This window comes from Talpa occidentalis, unplaced genomic scaffold (assembly GCF_014898055.3).
Source record: "Talpa occidentalis isolate TD23 unplaced genomic scaffold, MPIMG_talOcc4v2.1 talOcc4.5, whole genome shotgun sequence".
NCBI classification, from domain to species: Eukaryota; Metazoa; Chordata; class Mammalia; order Eulipotyphla; family Talpidae; genus Talpa; species Talpa occidentalis.
The window spans coordinates 24,683,028-24,701,370 of NW_023604861.1; the positions used below are offsets into that span (position 1 = coordinate 24,683,028).

The 18,343-nt window shown below is 37.7% G+C and overlaps 1 long non-coding RNA gene across 1 annotated transcript in view; it reads left to right on the forward strand.

The window, feature by feature from the left end:
- LOC129146928 (uncharacterized) overlaps positions 1-16,986 on the forward strand; it is a 67,702-nt gene extending 50,716 nt beyond the window's left edge. The window contains exons 3-5 of the long non-coding RNA XR_008554311.1: positions 4,145-4,287; positions 15,896-16,007; positions 16,814-16,986. This is a non-coding gene — a long non-coding RNA (uncharacterized LOC129146928). The remainder of the gene's footprint in view (positions 1-4,144; positions 4,288-15,895; positions 16,008-16,813) is intronic.
- Positions 16,987-18,343: the final 1,357 nt, after the last annotated feature.

An 18,343-nucleotide genomic window follows, 5' to 3' on the forward strand; every position in this document is an offset into this window, starting at 1 on the left:
TTTCTGCAATAATCTTGTTGATAACTTAGGTATATAGCTCTGATGAGAATTTCTAAAAATTCCTAGCTAAGCTAAAATTTAACTATAAAATAATAAAAAACATAGCAGTAAAAGCTGCATTGGGCAAATTCATGATAATTAACCCCTGGAGCATTATTCCAAACATTATCTGCCTACACACACACAAAAAAAAAACAAAGAAATATTTTGCCAAGAGAAGAGGAGGCTTGGAAGTAGACGGAAACACAGACCCTAATCTGGATGGTATTTTTGTCCAATTAATGTACATCTCCTGTGGTGGGAACTTCACTAATTCTTCTTGTTAAAATGGTGGTCTATATCTTGCCATAAGATGATAAGTAGGAGAGTTTTAGAAAAGTGAATACCAGAGGGTTATAGAATCCTGTCAAGCAGGGAGAGAACCTGGGGAAATTATTGAAGGCCTGACAATCTATGCAGAAATTGAAGAAAATAGTGTAGGGAGAGGCAGCAGAAGATAAACAATGGACAAATGGGGATAAGGAGAGAGAAGTAAGAAAAGTGAAATTAGCCGGAAAGATGTATAAAGGGAATGAGAGTGAAAAAAGGGGAGTAAGAAAAGGGGAGTAAGTCAGGGGGTAAGAAAAGGAAAGATGTTTAACATTAGAAGACAGAGACATCAATGAGAGAAACAGAGAATACTCACAATACTCCCAGTGTTTGAGTCTGGATCAAATGTCTTCTGTTGTCACAGCCCATTAATCATAGACAGCACCAGTCTTGGGCCTGTTGAGAAGGGAACAATTCTCAGTCCTGAGCAAGAAGACTGCTCTTAGCTGTATATGAGCCAAGAAGAAAAGCTTGATTGTATAGTAGTCCAGGAAATCCTGCTGCCATCTCAGTTTTGACTCATGGCTTCATTTGGAAAGCTTAAGGAATGGGATAGAGTCCTCTAGACAGTGGGGTGGAGGTGGAGAGGGCCATGGCTGAATGGAACTTCTTGGCTCCTCATCAGGTGGAAAACCAGCCCCAGGCAGAGGAGAGGGTAAACTTCAGCTTCTGTGACCACCTAACATAGCAAAACAAAACATGCTTCAGCCTCCTACTTTGAAAACAGGGGTGGATGGGGCCTCCTTGGTTGCACAAGGGGTTAAGACCTCTCCTGACTTGCCTGCTGCTCCCCTCAGCAGTGTATTTCAGTCAATCTGCCTGTTCTGCTCCCCACTCTGTCTCTGGTGAATCCTCTCACCCCCTGCACCGCTGGCTCATACCCCAGTTCTTGTATACATAAATAAATAAATCTGTAAAAAAAGAAAAGAAAAGAAAAGAAAACAGGGTAGAGTGAGTGTACTGGGCAGGCCAGCCGAATGGAAGAGTGAACAGACACAAGGGGGTCCTACTGACTGCCTAGGCTCTTCCATGATTAACTTTCATCTTCCAATGAAAACTTTGCCTAAAAAGCATCGCATATTATCATCAGGCTATAGCTCATATTTTCAGTGTCTCTAAAATAGTGTTACCAGCAGGGTCAGCTGGTGAGGGTGAAAAAGGTGCCCTTAATTTCTCAGCACTTACTTATTTGATGTGGCTCCTATTAATACTATTTTAGACAGTATTAATAGAACAAAGTGAGTGTTTGGCACATTGGTTGCTTGTGATATAATGAATCTGATAATGGGCCACACTTTGCATATTGTTGTGACTGCATTTATGAGCGAATTGACATCCTTTTTAGTATTGATTCATCCCCTCTCTAGACAAAGTACATCTTTCCATGCAGGCAGAGCTTCTTTAATATCTTTCAGGAATTATATAATTATTTTAAGAGGGTCTTGTACAACACTGTTAGATTTATTCCTATCTTAAATTTTTGTTGTTATTGTATTACAATTTCAAAATTAATTTTTCTTAGCAGATAATGCAAAGTCAAATGATTGCTGTTAAGATAATAATCGTTTGTCCTACAGCCTTCCTAGACTCCCTTAGTCTAAATTTCTGCACATTCCCTTGCATTCTCTATGTAGATAATCATATCATCTTTAAATATTAATAGGCTTGCTCTTCTTTTAATGTCTCTTTCTCTTCCCATCTCATCTTATTGTGCTGGATGAGACTTCCAGTTTCAATACTCCATGTTTTAAAGAAATCCTTTAAATATGATCATTACAGGTTTTTTGAAAGACACTCCTTATCAGAATGATAAAATAAATCATTCCTGGATTGCTAAGACTATTTCTCAAATCAGAAGCTAAATTTTATCCATTTTCTCTGCACTTAATAATATAATCATCAAATTCTTACTCTTTTAATCTGCTAATATGGTAAAATGGGTTTAAATAGATACATTTCTAGATTTTTACTTTATTTAAAAGTCTGCATTTATGAATGATGAAGGATAAAGATGTATGATTTTTCTTCTATTATCCTCTAGGTAAAGGATCAAGTTCTATAACATAGCTTTGGGGAGATTTCTCTCTTTCAGTGTTCCTAGAAATAGCTGAAAGTGACAGGGATGATCTGATTCATGAATGTTTGGTAGAAACTCATATAATAGTCTTGGCAGTGCTGGGTCTTCCTGTGTGTGTGTGTGTGTGTGTGTGTGTGTGTGTGTGTGTGTTGAAGGGTGTATTATTCAGGTGCATTACTTTTTTCATGAATCAGTTTTGGTGAGTCACAGTTTTGTTCAAGGAGGAATTACTAACTTATTCAAATATGTAGATTAAGCAAAATTATTGATAGTATTTTCTTATTATTTTCTATCCAGGCTGTACCTGTAGATATGCCTCACCTTATTTTTGCTTCCAACATTGCTTTTCCTTTCTTTTCTCTTTGTTTTTCTTTAGAAACTCAGCAAAGATCTATTTTATTAATATTTCAAAAAATTAGTTATAGACTTAGTTTCTCTCTTAGGTATTAGATATATTTTAGATGCTTTTTGCTTTTTTTTTCTGCTCACTTTTTCTTTGAGTTCTCTCTACTATATTTTTTCTAATGTCCTGGGTGCCATGTAGCTAATATTTACTCTAATATACAATTAAAACTAAGGTTTTCTTTCATAACTGTTTTCCTTGGTTGCTTCCCACAAATTTTGATAGGTAATTTTTTATGTACTCTAAATATTTAGTAAATGCAACATATATTCTAAGTATTATCTAATTTGCATCCTAATTCCCATTAATTTCCAAACGTGTAGGATTTTTTTCAGAAGGCGTAGCCACTTGGCGCATGTCATGATTTTCAATTTGGATGAGACTGAACTGCTGATTATAGTTTTTGTTTGGGTTTAGTCCCAACATGATATATCTGTTACATTTCTGAAAGGAAAGAGAAGAAACCTGTATCCTTTTGGAGGAAGTGTTGGAGAACTGAGGATGTGAAGTTACCTGGAAATAATCCCTCTTTAGATCACCTCCCACACATACTCTCCCCCTTTCACTACTCACGCTGGCCGGGACACTTGGAGTGCATTTAGCACACTAGCTTTAGGGAAGTAAAAGCTCTAGGATCATCCTTACCCAGATGAAGTCACCTGGACTGTACTTTTTATTTTCAGTTTGTGAGCAGTTGTTGTCCACGGGACAGAAATGGACATAACTTCATTGGTAGGCACTGAAGGGCTGAAGATCTTAAAGAAGAAGTACATGGTTTTGAGAAATACAAAAGCCCATCTATAGTTCCCATCTCGAAAAGGAAACACTCATTAGTCACCACATTGGGCAGGAATTTGAAAGAAATTGTCAATGTTTTCTGTTTGTTTTGCATTTAGTGCTGAAAATAATTTTAGAGATCAGCCAAAGCACTTTCTTGTTTAACAATTGAGGAAACTGAGTCTGAGAAAGGTTTAGAATTTTGTCTTTAATCATACCCGTTGCTCCTGGAAAAGCAAGAAATGGAATCTGGTGTTTTGCCTCCTTTACCACATTGCCTTTTGTAAAGCTTCTGAGTAAAGATGTGAAGATTTCTTTTTTCCACAGCTCAACATTTAGCTTGTAAATATCCTGATGAGCTACAAAACTTGGCAGAGTTGTGGATCCTGCAAAAGAGTAGGAGGTGGGAATTTTCCATACTTCTTGGATTATCAAAGACTGAAATTAATGACATATGCTATTGCTAGAGATCCTCATATCCTGGCAATGTGATGTTAAATGTTTCCATTTTTTCTTAGAACATGAAGCAAGCTTCTTTACTCAATAGGAGCAAAATATCAGATATGGTGTGAGATCAACACATGTGCCCTCAACAGCCAGTGCAGATGAGACTGAAGACTGTGAAAAGAACACCCGACAATGACAAAATTCAACGAAATCTGTAAGTCAAAGTGTGTGCTGTTAGAAGCAAAGGAAACATGAAGCCTAATTACTCTTAACCATACAAGAATATCTTTTTAGACATGATAAAAGTTTGTAGGATCTTCTGCTCTAACTATTCTGCTATGACTCTTTCACTGGACTATAACTGGCCTGTGTTGGTGAGAAGAAGAGAGACTTTTCTCTCTTCTGAGGTCAAGCAGAGGGTGAGATGTATCAGCCCTTATACATCAGCTAAGACCATTCAGGAGCCACAAACAAATGACATGCCACTAGCAAGCTATACATTAGAGAAATAATTTAGTTAGAATTAAATTTTGAAGCACTCACCTTGGATGAAGTGTGGATAATTAATTAGTGTAGGAAAGAATAAAGGCAGGAAAGTGAGTTGGGAAGATTAAAGTCTCTAAAATAAAAAGACTATAAGTGTTGGAACTGAGGTATAAGAGTGAGGATGGATGGCTAAGACAGATTTGGAACTTGCTAACGAAGTAAGTGCTTGAACATGGGAGCTAAGAGAAGCAGGAGAGTCCAAGGAACCCGAATCGGGCTCGAGGTTACTTGGTGGATATGGACATGCATTCAGCAAGCTAAGGAAGCTGGTAGGAGCATGTTTTGAAGGGAAAATAAGGATTTATTTTCAGACATGCTGAGTTTTACCTACTTTGATTTGCACTGATGGGGAAGAAAAGAAAACAGCCTGGAGGCTAGTATTTGAGTGTGACAAACACTTATGTGGGATGCAGGGAGGAAAGGATGTGTTTTCCAATGAGAGTGTGCAGAGGGAGGAGAGCAAAGGACCTGGGCTGGAGCTCTTGTGGACAGTAGCACTGAATGGGAAGGCAAAGAAATGAAATCTATGGTACAAAGGGAAATGAAAACATCAGAGGTAAGGAGAGAAACTGAGAGGGCAGTGTTCTAGAAAGCAAATAAGGAGAGAGTTTTCAGAAACAGTAATATTAGATACCTCAGAGAAGTCAAGCAAAATGAGTACTGAAGACTGAAGCTGGACTAAGGAAGCAGAGGAAGTATTCCCATGAAGGTGTGCTGAGGGAGGTAGTGAGAATAATTGTGAGAAAAATATACTCTCATGATGAGCTGAAAGGACAAAGAAATAGATTATCAGGGAACTCTGGACAGATGTGCAAAATGCAAATTTGTAGTGGCAACTGGCATAAAAGATAGGGGGTTAGGGGGGAAAGAGAGAGAGAATCTTTTATCTTTGTCTCATGCACAAAGTTGGAATACTATTTTCTTCAGATAAAGTACATCTTTCCCACGAACGGGGATGAATAAACACTACCAAATTATATGACCAATTCTTTGTTTTTTTTTTTTTTAATTTTTAAAGGTTTTTTTTTTTTACTTTCTATATATTTTCTTAAATCATTATTAATTTTTGGACGGTATGTCATTCTCCCGCCAACATAGCACCTGTCCAATTACTAGTATTAGTTACCCAGATCACTATTATCTTATGCCAAATATGTCAAAATATAATAGTTATATTGCTTAAACTGAGAAACATGGTTATCTTATTATCAACTCAGTTACAAACCATTTCCCACTCTGGGTTACTCCACGCACAACAAAGTTAGCCAGTTAATTGTTGCTCGTCTACAGTCAGTTTCATAGAGTGATCTTTCCCTAACTTTGACATCAAACCTTGGGAATGTACCCTATCTAGAGCCTCTGACCAGTCTGTCTGCATGGGACTCTCTGCAGGAAGAGGATGGAATGGAGCAGGGAAGGCAGCTAGAGCTACACGCACCATCGTATCACATGTAGGGAGGTGGAGTGGAGTCTCTCTTTCCTTTCATAGATATCCGCTTCACCCTTTTCTACTGTTTTTAATCTCTAACTTCTGCTTTATTCTCCCCCTTTCAAAATAATCCCCCCCCCCTTATTTTCCACTACCCCTCTCTTTCAATTACATGTCTGCCTACCTGTTATACTTTGTGTTGCAAAAGGATAGCTGGGCCTGCAGCTGATTTCCTGGAATCATGATGAAGGCTTTTCTCCAATGATCTCATTGAAATTTACTCACAATGAGAACGTAACTTCTTGCCATTTTATGTAAGTTGGGAATGTACAGCCTCCAGCCTCCCTTTTGTGGCTCTGCTCAGACAGGACCCCCATCCATGACCCTCTCGTGATTACTCATCCTTTCATTCAAGGAGTTTCCACCACTTGAAGCACACAAAGATAATTGTGTAGACACAGAATTGCTATGCGAGGGTCTCTTGATGCTCATTACATAAAAAAAGTAGGTTTATTATGATGGAGTTAACTATCTAGTCATGAAAAAAGATTGAGTCTTGGCTTATATTTTCTGGCATATAGTACACACTCAATAGATATTTGTAAGATGAGTGGATAAAAATGATTTGGGTCCATTGCTATTAGAAATATTAACTATGCTTGTCAAAGCTATTTTATAGAACATGTCTGGTCTCTTAAAGAAAGCTGTAGACTCTAAGGGATTATTTATTGCCTTTAGTTCATAGTAATTCATTTGAGAAATGTTGACGGAATTAATGCCTTAAAACTTGTATATGGCTCAGGGAATTTCCGCAGTCTTTTACCCAAATAGAGGCGTAGTCTGGAATTTCAGTTAATTACACTGAGTCCTCAGCTGTGGCTCCCCTCTTACCTCTCACACACAACCCCAAAGTCACATAAACTCATCATTTATCCCCAGGACACAACTTAGTGTGTGTTTGTTTATGAATTGATCTGTAGTAAGCCCACAGGAGCTCAGCAGTATAAAATTTGAAATAAATAATACCCATGGTCAAGAGTTGTCCACAAAATGAACTTCACCCCACTATTTTCATAAACCTCCAACCCCCACCTGCTGACTGCAAATCTCTTTCAGCTTCAAGAGAACAGATGTTCTTCACCCTGTGTACTCAAAACCCCCACTCGGAGGCCCAGGAAAGTGAAAAAGAACATACTTAAGTGTCCGCTGCCAAGGGCGCTCCACCAAGATCCAGAAGCCTGGGAATTCTACCCTGGGGAAAGAAAGCAGGAGTATCCCAGCCAGATTCACCTCCCACCATGGGAGGTTGTTTTTAATTGTTCTTTGAAGAGCCCTTCCAAGTTGTTTAAAGTCTTGTCCGCCCACTCTGGGCAGGTCTTGCTGGACTCCTGGAGCAGTTGTGGTTTCTTCCCTGCTTGCCATCATGGGCACTGAAGAGGCAGAGCCTCTATTTTCCACTCTCTCTTCCTGAGACAGTACCCAGTTGACTACTGATGCAGTGGTGACAGCTGAGAGCTTTTCCATGGCAAACTGTTCTCTACGACTCACTTATCGTTTTTAAAATATCCCTGGTGAATTTGTATAAATGATGTTCTTTCCTTTTCATTTATTAGTGGTGAGCTTTCTTTAAACAGTCTTTGAGTCAGCATGTCCATTTAAGTTGATAAAATATCATCCAAAGGAACTATTCTGACTCAAGCGGTGATGGAACCAGAAAGCCATCTTGTTCTCCCTTTTACTTAAATTCAATCATAGTTCAAAAGTTGGAACTTGTTAGTGCTGTAGTCAGAGTTAGTATATATTGACTCATTCGATCACACAAAAATACTACCAGACCATCACTTCTGCTGATTCTACAGAAAGGAAAACTGCAGTTCATGGGATCACAGTTTTTTGTCTGCAAATCTATCTCCTGGGATTTGTCTATTCAGATCCAAGGTCTTTACCACCATGCTCTATACCTCCCCAAATTCTAAAGTACATTATAGTAGACTCCCACAGGATCATCACCAATGCAAATATATTCCATGTATTTAACAATCAGTTGAGCTTTTTAATTTATTTTAGAATTACTTGATTCAATATCTGAGAATATACTTTGAGAAGCAAAGGTCCTTCTTTTATACATGATTATATATGTGTGTGTATATACATACACGTCTGTACATTAGTATACATAAATGTACTTATATATGAAAAACTATAAATATTTATTTCCTAAAATTCCCTCTCTAAAATATTCTCAGTCTAAAACTGACATACCTCAAGAAGACTTCCTAAATTAATTTTACCCAATTTCTGAATGTAATAGAGATCAAGTAGTTTGTAGTCTACTCTTTATTCAACCTAACCCTTAGTGGTAGTAGACAGTTTAGTACTTTTTTTTTCTAAAAACTCTTTTATTACCAGGTGAGTTTTGTTTATGTAAATTGTCATTGTAGATAAAAATTGGTTTATTTTGAAATAATTTTAAGCTAACAAAAAGAGGCAAAAACAATATGCAAAGTTCCTGTATACGTTTCTCACAGCTTTCCCAAATCTTACATAACCACAGCACAATTAAATCAGGAAATTAATATTGACAATGATACTATTAACTAACCAATAGCTCTTTATCCATTTTCACCAACTATCTCACACCTGCCCTTTTTCAGCTCCACATTCCCAAATTTCATTTAGTTGTCATGGTTCCTTCATTCCTATAATCTGGAACAGTTCTTCAGTCTTTTTTTTCTTTCTTTCTCATCTTGTCTATGTCTGGACACTTGAATAGTACTGGCCAGTTTGGTAGAAAAGCCCTCAATTTGAATGTTTTTCATATTTTCTCATAACCAGTTAGTATTTTTGGAAAGATACCACAGAGGTGATATTGCCCTTCTCAATGCCTAGTACCAGAAGGTAAATGATATTGATATGTCTCATTACTTGGTGATGTTAATCTCCATTACTTGGTTAAAGTGGTGTCTGCCATACTGTCAATAGTAAAGTTACTATTTCCCCCTTTGTAATTAAAGAGTATCTATAAGTTTAAACCCACTTATGTTCACTTATAGCTTTATAAATTAATTTCTGGATACCAGTGCCCTCATCTATTAAATGGGCTCTACATGTTCATGAGCGTTGCTATGAGGCATCAATAACATAATGTATGTGAAAATGTTTTAGCAGTTATGAAGAGGAGTAAAAATGCAGCAAACTAAAATACTGACACAGCTATATAATGCGGAACCACAGGTTGATAGATTACCCCATATTTGTATTAAATTCTTTCTGACTTCCATTGCAATCAGTTAAAAGAGAGCTCCAGAAATTAGTCTGTAGTCAGCCATGCGAGGGGAGTTCCCTCACAAACATCCCAGAAGAGACCAAGTCTTCCTTGAGGCTTCTAGAATTTCTGCTAATCTAAAATTCCCTGGACCTCACATTTAAATTAATAAACAAGAGGAAGAAATCACAGTATGTATTGTGATTTGGGATTACCCTACACAATGTAACATTATGATTTCCTTTTAATATTATATATGTAAAATTAAAGTTGGCAGAGCATCTATGGGTCATCACATGAATAGTGGTTCATTAACATGGGGCTACAAAGCAGTCATGTTCTTTTACTTTTCCAACAAGCATTGCATGACTTGTTAGTAAGAAGTCTAGCATCTCACTCTTGGGACCTTCCCTGGAAAGCTTTTTCCTCCCACCCACATACAGACCCTTTTTAAGTTTAAATTTAAGAAGTTCAAGGTTTACTCAAGCCCATGGGAGAAAGAATTTGATCTTGCACTACTGCTCTGCTTTTAGCCACCGCTGATTGCCTTTGTTCAAATCGAGCCTGCTTGCGCCAGGAAAGCATGTCCATCCTGCAGTGACATCTCCTACCTAAACAAGAGAATATCCCATGTTCAAATGCTCAACCTTTGTTCCTGAACCATAACAGTGTGTCAGCATTCCTGAATCCAAGGGCATTCCAATTCCAGCCACATTTTTATTTCTAAAACACTTGTCTCTGGTATATGTGAAGGGTAACCCATGTCCCATTCTTTTTGATATATTTCCTTTTTTAAAAAAGATTTTTATTTATTTTTATACAAGAGCTGGGGTACAGGCCAGGGGCACAGGAGGGTGAGCAAAACAGGCAAACAACTGAAATACACTGCTGAGGGGAGCAGTGGGCGAGACAGGAGAGGTCTGCCACGCCATGTGGGAATCTCCCCGGCCGGCCGGGAATTGAACCCATGCTGCAAGGCTGCAGACAGCTTCACAGCGCTGTGCTCAACCTGCTGTGCCACCGGGGAGGCCCAGCATATTTCTTTTTGAAGAATTTCTTTTAAATGTTTGTTCTCTTCTAGTTTGTTTTTTTTTTAAAGATATATTTATTTATTTATGCATAGAAGAATTGGGATGTAGGCCAGAAGTGCTGGGGGGTGGTGGTGAGAGTATTCACCAGAGACAGATCAGGGAACAGAACAGGCAGTTCTACCGAAATACACTGCTGAAGGGAGCAGCAGGTGAGACTGGAGAGATCTGCTATGCCATATGTGGATTAGCTCCCTGGCTGGGGATGGAACTCAGGCCTTAGTGGTGATAGTGCTGAGACTTAACCCCTATGTCACCAGGGAGGCCACTTTGAGGAATATTGATATGTTTCCTACAGAATGTGTTTTACCTATTCTGGTCCAGCCTAAGAGATGAGTAGGGCCTACAGGGTCCCTCTCTCTCAAGAGTCCCTCAATTCTTCTGCAATTCATCAGATTCCTCTTTAGTGACAGCTATGCCAATCAAGAGTTATGGCAAGGAGCTAACCTTCATCAGGTCCATTATACTCTTCCTCTAGGCAAAGACTTACCAGTAGTCATTCTATACTTATTAAGCAAAAGAAGCCATACAAGAGATTCTGGAAAACTGTTGGTTGCATGATGAATTCATGATTTCTTTTACTTGGATCACCAGTAAAAAAGGAGCAGTTTCTGGTACTTAATACACAAGTATGAATAGAAAAATGATCACACCTCAGCTACCTTCAAATTTAAAATAAGGTGTATTTCCTTTTATAGCTCCAAAATGATAGGTTGAGTCCAATCTACATGTTTACCATAAAGGAGTTAACTTTAAATTGTCTTACGGCTCTTTCTGAGAGGAAGTAATGGTGCCCTCACATCTTTTCTCAGTTTCAGCTCCCTCAGTTTTCTTTGTTCTCTATTAATCATGTCAGCAAAACGTTCAGTCCATAACAGCTGATGGCCACCATCATCACCAGCCCGGTGGCCTCTGAGTGAGGACACTGAGTTTTCCCCCAGTAAAGAAAAGACCAGATGGTTATTTGCAATTAGGTGTTACTGAAAATTTATGGAAAATAGAAGGGATGATCTATACAAAAAATAAATTATAAGTTACCCATGGATGTGCTCAGAGACCAAGCCCCAAAGCCAGATGACATCCATTTATCACAGTCCCATCTGCTATGCCAACTTTAATATATTTCTACAAATCTGACTTATTCAGTCTCAAAATAACAGTCTTTTTAGTTCAGGTTGCTGATCACCAGCCTCCCAAAATTTGTTGTCTCCTCCCAAGAAAGGTAAAGACCAAGTCCTTTTCATAATGGTTCCAACTTTTGGGGGGTAAAGCTTGGTAAGATAGATTTTAGGGAATCATTCTTTACGGCCTCCCAATAATAAACATGTTTCAAGAATTTAATTCAGTACAGAGAAAACAGGCATTGGCTGCAGGACAGCAAGTGCTAAAATATACACTAAATTTGAACTAGCCTAAAACTTGATGTCTTAGTTTAAAACATCTGAATCCAATATATTTCACTATAGCCGAGCTTCCCCTTGAGAACTAGAAGGTAGTTCCGCTTTATCTTTCACATAATAAAAACTGCCTATTCCAGAGTTTCTCCCAGTTTGCTGTAAAAATCTAAACCTCTAATTCTAAAGGTAGATTGTTACTTGCAACTTTTAAATAACAACCTTGCTTCATATACTATATTCATTAAGACTTAAAAAAAATTTTGTTTTAGTGTAAGAATGAAATTTCATATGGAAAGAGAGTAAAACTGGGCCTTCCTCTGATCTCACCTCACCATTGTCACCATCAACTCTTACTTGCTAGTTGCTACCTGCATGCTCTGTAGTGTCCACTCTGCCCAGTGTCAGTAAACACAGAAAAGCTCCCAGTCCTAGGAGAGCTGCACAGTGTGGCAGGGCTCAGAGTACACCAAGGGGTAGGTACCAAATGCAGTTTGTCTACAGTTGAAAAGAGGGGTCAGGAAGGAGTCCAGCATGGTGAGAGTCTACAGTAGAGCAGAGGAGGGATGGCACTTCTTTTTATTTTTTTTTAGAGGTTTATTTTATTTATTTATGCTTACAAAAGCTGGAGTGTAGGCCAGAGGTGCAGGGGGTGAGAGGATTCACCAGAGACAGCGTGGGGAGCACAACAGGTGAATCTACTGAAATACCCTGCTGAGGGAAGCAGCGGGCAAAGACAGGAGTAGTCTGCTGTGCCACGTGGGTCACCTCCCTGGCCGGGGATTGAACTTGTGCTGCAGCAGCTTCAGATAGCTTGATAGTGCTGAGACAAACCCTTGAGTCACCAGGGAGGCCTGAGATGGCACTTCTTATACATCTTAATGCTTTTCATTAATCTGAAAGGGATGGATGATGATCTCTAAGGTTCCATCAAGGACCATAAAACACATGTGCCTTTTGCCATACAGTGGCCAGACTAATACAAGACCAATTTAGTATGTTGGACAGGAGGAATATATGGAAACTTAAAATTCCCCTATCACCAATTAGAAAGCTAATCAGCTGGTGAAGTAGTGAGTGCATTTGTTTTGTTTCCAGAGAGTTTTTGTACTGCTGCATAAGCTAGCTGAGACTTGCTCAGGAAATTTAGGTCCATTTTGAAGGAAAGAGGGTTTTTCTTTTTTTTTTTTCTTCAATTTTTTTGAAGGTCTCCAGATCATGTTGGAATGTATTTTAAGGCTGTGTCAAAAATGCTATTTCTCTTTTGGCCAAAAAAATTATGAGGACAGGGAATGAGGAAGGTAAACAGGATTCACAATTTTTAAAGATATATTAGGCTAAAAGTGCCTGCTGGTGTTACTGTGGGCTTTTTGACTTGAGCCAGTCCCAAAGTTTTAAAGGACTAATTGTGGGATTCAGACTAGACAATAGCCAGTAGGGCAAATGTAGGAGTGTCTGGGGGGGGGAAAAAAAAAAAAAAGGTCTGGTGGGTTTCTAGAATCTACACCAAGTGCTCTAAAAGCTAAATTCCTTTTTCAGCTGGCATCACCATATGAACAGAGGTGTACTTAAATGCATTGCTGAAGTGCCAACACAGTGTAGGAAATTATATATACTGGTAGCTGCATGTGAGCTATTAAAAGTCATTTGGATAATGTAGGTTGTATATCTCTGTGATGAGTTTTCTAGTATTCTCCAATATTTGAAAAATATCACAGTAGGAGGTACTATGAAAAATGTCATAATTGGATTGCAAACCCATTCCTGAAATTATCACCATGTGCCTATTTCAATTTACTACCATATTATCTGGACTCCAAAGAGATGAAACTTGAAAATTATTTCAGCTACCTGCTTCACACAGCACTGCTTTCAATACGATCAACTTTGTGTTTCCAATGTAAATGACTCAAACCAAAAAGCTCTTTCTTTCTGAAGATTTCCATATAGTACTGGTAGTTTGTTCCTGCTTCATGTTTTATACATGAAGCTGCTGCATAGAAAAATTTTCTGTCAACTGAACAAGTTCAATAGGAAATTAAAGACTTATTTTTCTTTAGAGAGAAAAATGCATGACAGTTATAAATAAATACGCAAATGCACTTCCCATTGCCAAGATTTTCCAAAGAAAGCTTCAGTTTGCTCAAACAATAGACTAGCTCCTAACTCTTCCAGCTACAGGAACTTGTGGTCTTTGGTAAATATTAGCAGAACAGGTCGATTCACAAAGGCTGCTCACGTGACTATCTGATCTCAGACACAATGTACCCTCACCACTGCTGGGAAGGCCCAGTCACAATTTTTTTCTAGGTTGGACATAATGAAAATGAACAGAGGTTCTTGTATTTCCACCAGTAACTCGTTTAATAAATGCCATTTGTTAGCAATACACAATGGAAAACAGATAATAAGGAAAGAAATTAGAATTTTTCATATGCATTTATAATATAAGCATATAATTATTACTGTTATCAACTTTATTTTGCCATACTACCTCCCCAAAGTCTAATTATAACTGTTTGGTCATTATAAATCAATCAGGGTGAATTATTTCTTTATTATTAAAACTATGCCATATCGCTTGCTATAAGAGCAAATCTTACATTTCCAATGTTTCTCATATACTTATGTGTCAGTGACTGGTTAATGTATTTGTCTAATGTATGCTAAAATCTCTCACATTTATCACGAAAAAGGAGCTAGAATAGGTGCTGTCATCCTAAGGACAGATTAAAGTGATGGGAAATATTTGACCAACAATCTTCTGTAGTTCTATGTTTTGAAAACAACTGGGAGCTATTACTGATTCTGTTATCCCAGCTACAGTGAAGATGATGAGTAGCATTTCTTTAACATCTACCTAGATAAATGAGGGTATATTGCTTTATAGAACCTACATAAATGTGAGTCCATGCTAGCCAGTAGGTTTTACATGAATATCTTTATACTTTATTATAATTTCTCTTAGCTATACATGCTTTGCATCCTCCATATTTATTGCTTCTGAGCATATTTTTCTCCATTTTTAAAGTGAAGTTTTCATCCAGTAATGAAAGAAACCCGGTGAATATTTGACTGGCAGGTTTTGTTCAATTACACTCTTGGTATGTTAAAATTCAAATGCCATTTTCTGCATATGTCCAACATTCGAGAGAACCCATAACATTCAGAATTCCTCCTGGTTTTTCTTGGGGCGATCCAAATAAGAAAATAAGTCTGTATCTTCCAGACAGGCTGAAAGAAGTGTGATTCAGGTCAAGGAGGTAATTGAGGAAATGTCATGACAACCAAAATTAAAATGAGCAGTCTCAATTTGCATGTACCAGCTGCTCCTCAGGAAATCTTTCTGTTTTTTGTTCCTATTAGATAGGATAATGTGGCTGCAAATTTATATCCAACTGAAATGGAATTGACTCACCCCCAGCAGGTAATACAAGAGCAGACAAGCCGTGCAAGGATGACACTCAGAAGAAAAACAAAGAGCCAAGCAAAACACATGCATACATAAACACACATTAATTTTTCTCTACCCTTTCTGCTGCGATGATGCTTGGAGATCATTTTAAAACTTTGAAAAGAAGAATTCCTTTTAGCCTCATGCCACGCAAAGTTACCTGGTGACTTATTCATATGCAATACTGTGCAAAAATGGTTGTAAAGGCCTTGACATCTTCCTACTGTGACTCATATGTTTCCCAGGAGTTCAGTACTGCTAACACAGGGTTCCTCAGCCCATCAAGTCATAGGCTTCATAATATTGAAAAGTGAGTATATAATGCCATAGTGAGACTTCTTTGTATTGGATATCCAGGTACCCTTTTGCTGAGTCTTCTGGAAATGCTACATAATACATAAAAATAGATTTCATACCCCTCATCTGTTTAACATGCTCCTGTAATTCACAGATTCGGAGTTCAATTCCAGTGAGATCTGTGTATCACGTGTGCTAGATGTTTATACATGTGGTTTTCTAGGTGAATCTCTGGGACTCACAGTGACGTAAGAGTTGCTTTCTTCCATTAATTGTTGGCATCTCATTCAGCCATTCATTGACTCAAAACCATCACACAGTTGATGCAGTTTCCTTCTTTTCTGTGCAGTTGCAGAGTGGACTGGTATCTTCCCTGATTTGGTGGCACAAATCCCCACAAAAGTGGAATAACTTTTCACCAGCACAGAGATGTTGAAAAAGAGATTCTGTTCAATACACTTGTAAGTTAATGATAAAATATAAAAGAATATAAAATGAATGCTAGATAATTTTTCAATATATTTGAAGATATTTGTGAAAATGTGATTTCAAATCATAAATGGTAAACTCTCCTGAAAGTATTTTGGGAAAATATTCTTAATACTTCCGTCTTGTTAAGTTACCATAGTAATAAAATCTCATGCTACCAAGGTAACTTTCACAACAGGTCAGAGCTTGAAATTTTATGTTGTAAATTTCTAAACAAAGAAAAGCATTATTTTATGTTTTGGAGCTCAAACTGTAAGAATCTGACAGCTTTGAGGACTTTAAAAGATACTGAATCAACTTCTATAAAAGGAAAACACTCTTGACAATTTAATTCGTATAGTATTACAACCAAAGAGACTATTTGGTGATTTATGAAGGGTGATTTATGTTTATGGGTTGGGTTTTGGAATTTTTGCATGAAAGGTGAATTTGTGCTCAGAATGCTTGCATCTTCAAAGACCTATGAGTTTGGCTGCTGGTGCATGTAGCATTTGGTTTGGAAATGTATGAAAGAAATCCTGCTATTCCTTAAGAATGTGATTTAAGTGTCAATTTGCTTTGATACGTTGATTTAATGTTTTAAGCTACTTTATATGTACTATTTATATATGTCTGCATCAGCGGCATCCACCTCCATACTTTAGAAGCTCCTGGAGAGTTAACATTATCATCATGTAACTGTCATCAATTAGTAGAGGCAAGTAGGCTTTTAATTTTTCTTATGCTGTGTTGAGTTGCTTAATTCAATGACATCTCTTCAATTCTATTTGATCTCAAGTGTGCTGTGAAGTGAATAAAGAAAAAGACTAACTGAATGAAATCAAATACAACAAGATGATGTTTCAGGAATGGCTATTCACCCTATTTATGGAATTGGACGTTAAAAAAAGGAAAACATCCCTGAAATCAAACAGTACAATCTAGTTGGAGAAGAGAACCATACACATCAAATTCATCTATAGATTTATTATAAAGCAGTATGTGAGCAAGTATAAGATTGTTTAGCATACACTGAGTGTGCAATTGCTATATAGATGATGAGTAGATAACTTTCGACTCTGATAGTCACCCTATATATCTATCTTAAGCAAGTAGTGATCTCTCTCCTGTCCTCTAAGCTCCTCCCTGGAAGAGAAGCCCTTTCTTCCCTGGGACATTACTCTCCAGAAGCCCAATCATCTGTTGAATCAATACAAGGGGGAACAATTTCCTTTAGAAACTGGAACAAACAAGTGTTTTATTTCCTCTTGGAGTAAAGTATAAACTGTGCTACAATAACCCAAAATAAAAAGAGAAGATGAGTTTAATTAACATGTCAGGTGACTTTTCAGTACCTCTCACATCATTATATGCAATCAACTTTCTTTCCTGTCTGTTGGTTCCATCTATAATCAGGAGAAGCATCTGATAACAGAGAAAGTGTCACCTCTCTGAGAGACTGCATATGCATGTGAGGCATAGGACAAACCTTGATACTCCCAACTTTCTTTTTTGTTTTTAAAGATTTGTTTTATTTATACAAGAACTGGGGTACAGGCCAGATGTGCAGGAGGGTGAGAGGATTCACCAGAGACAGAGCAGGGAACAGAACAGGCAGACTGACAAAATACACTGCTGAGGGGAGCAGCGGGCGAGACAGGAGAGGTCTGCTCGCCATGTGGGTTGCTCCAAGGCCAGCAGGGATTGAACTGGCACTGCAGAGGCTGCAGACAGCCTCACAGCACTGCATTCAACCGCCTGTGCCACCAGGGAGGTCCCTTGATATTCCCAACTGTCAAGGATTTCATGAAGTGAGTGAGGCATGTCTTTGGGCACAGAATTTAAGTGGGCACTACAAAAGTCACTAACCAAGATAGATAATATTTTAAGATAAAACCTTATGCAAAAATACCCATAAAAATCAAGATCAAAATTTTAAATAAAGATAAGCTGAGTATTACTGATTTTTTTTCTTTTGCCATCAGTCAATATAACTTAGCATGACAAGGTACTAATCCTGTTTTTTTAAATTATTTTTTTTGATTATGGATTTTTTGGCATTGATTTTAACTTTGAAAAATATTTCATTAACATCTTGGTTATATTCCCCATACAATTTCCAACCCCTTATTTTGACCCTAATCCCTCCTCCCCTCCGACCCCGTTGGGTGTCTCTGGTTTATAGTTGCTTGTTGATTTTGATTTTTACTTTACATTGTGCAAAAATGAAAAAGTATGTAAAAAATATATAAAATAAAATAAAAACCAAAACTCAAGATGACTAAATTAAAAAAAAATTTCATTAAAATCTATTTTTGTTGATTAATAA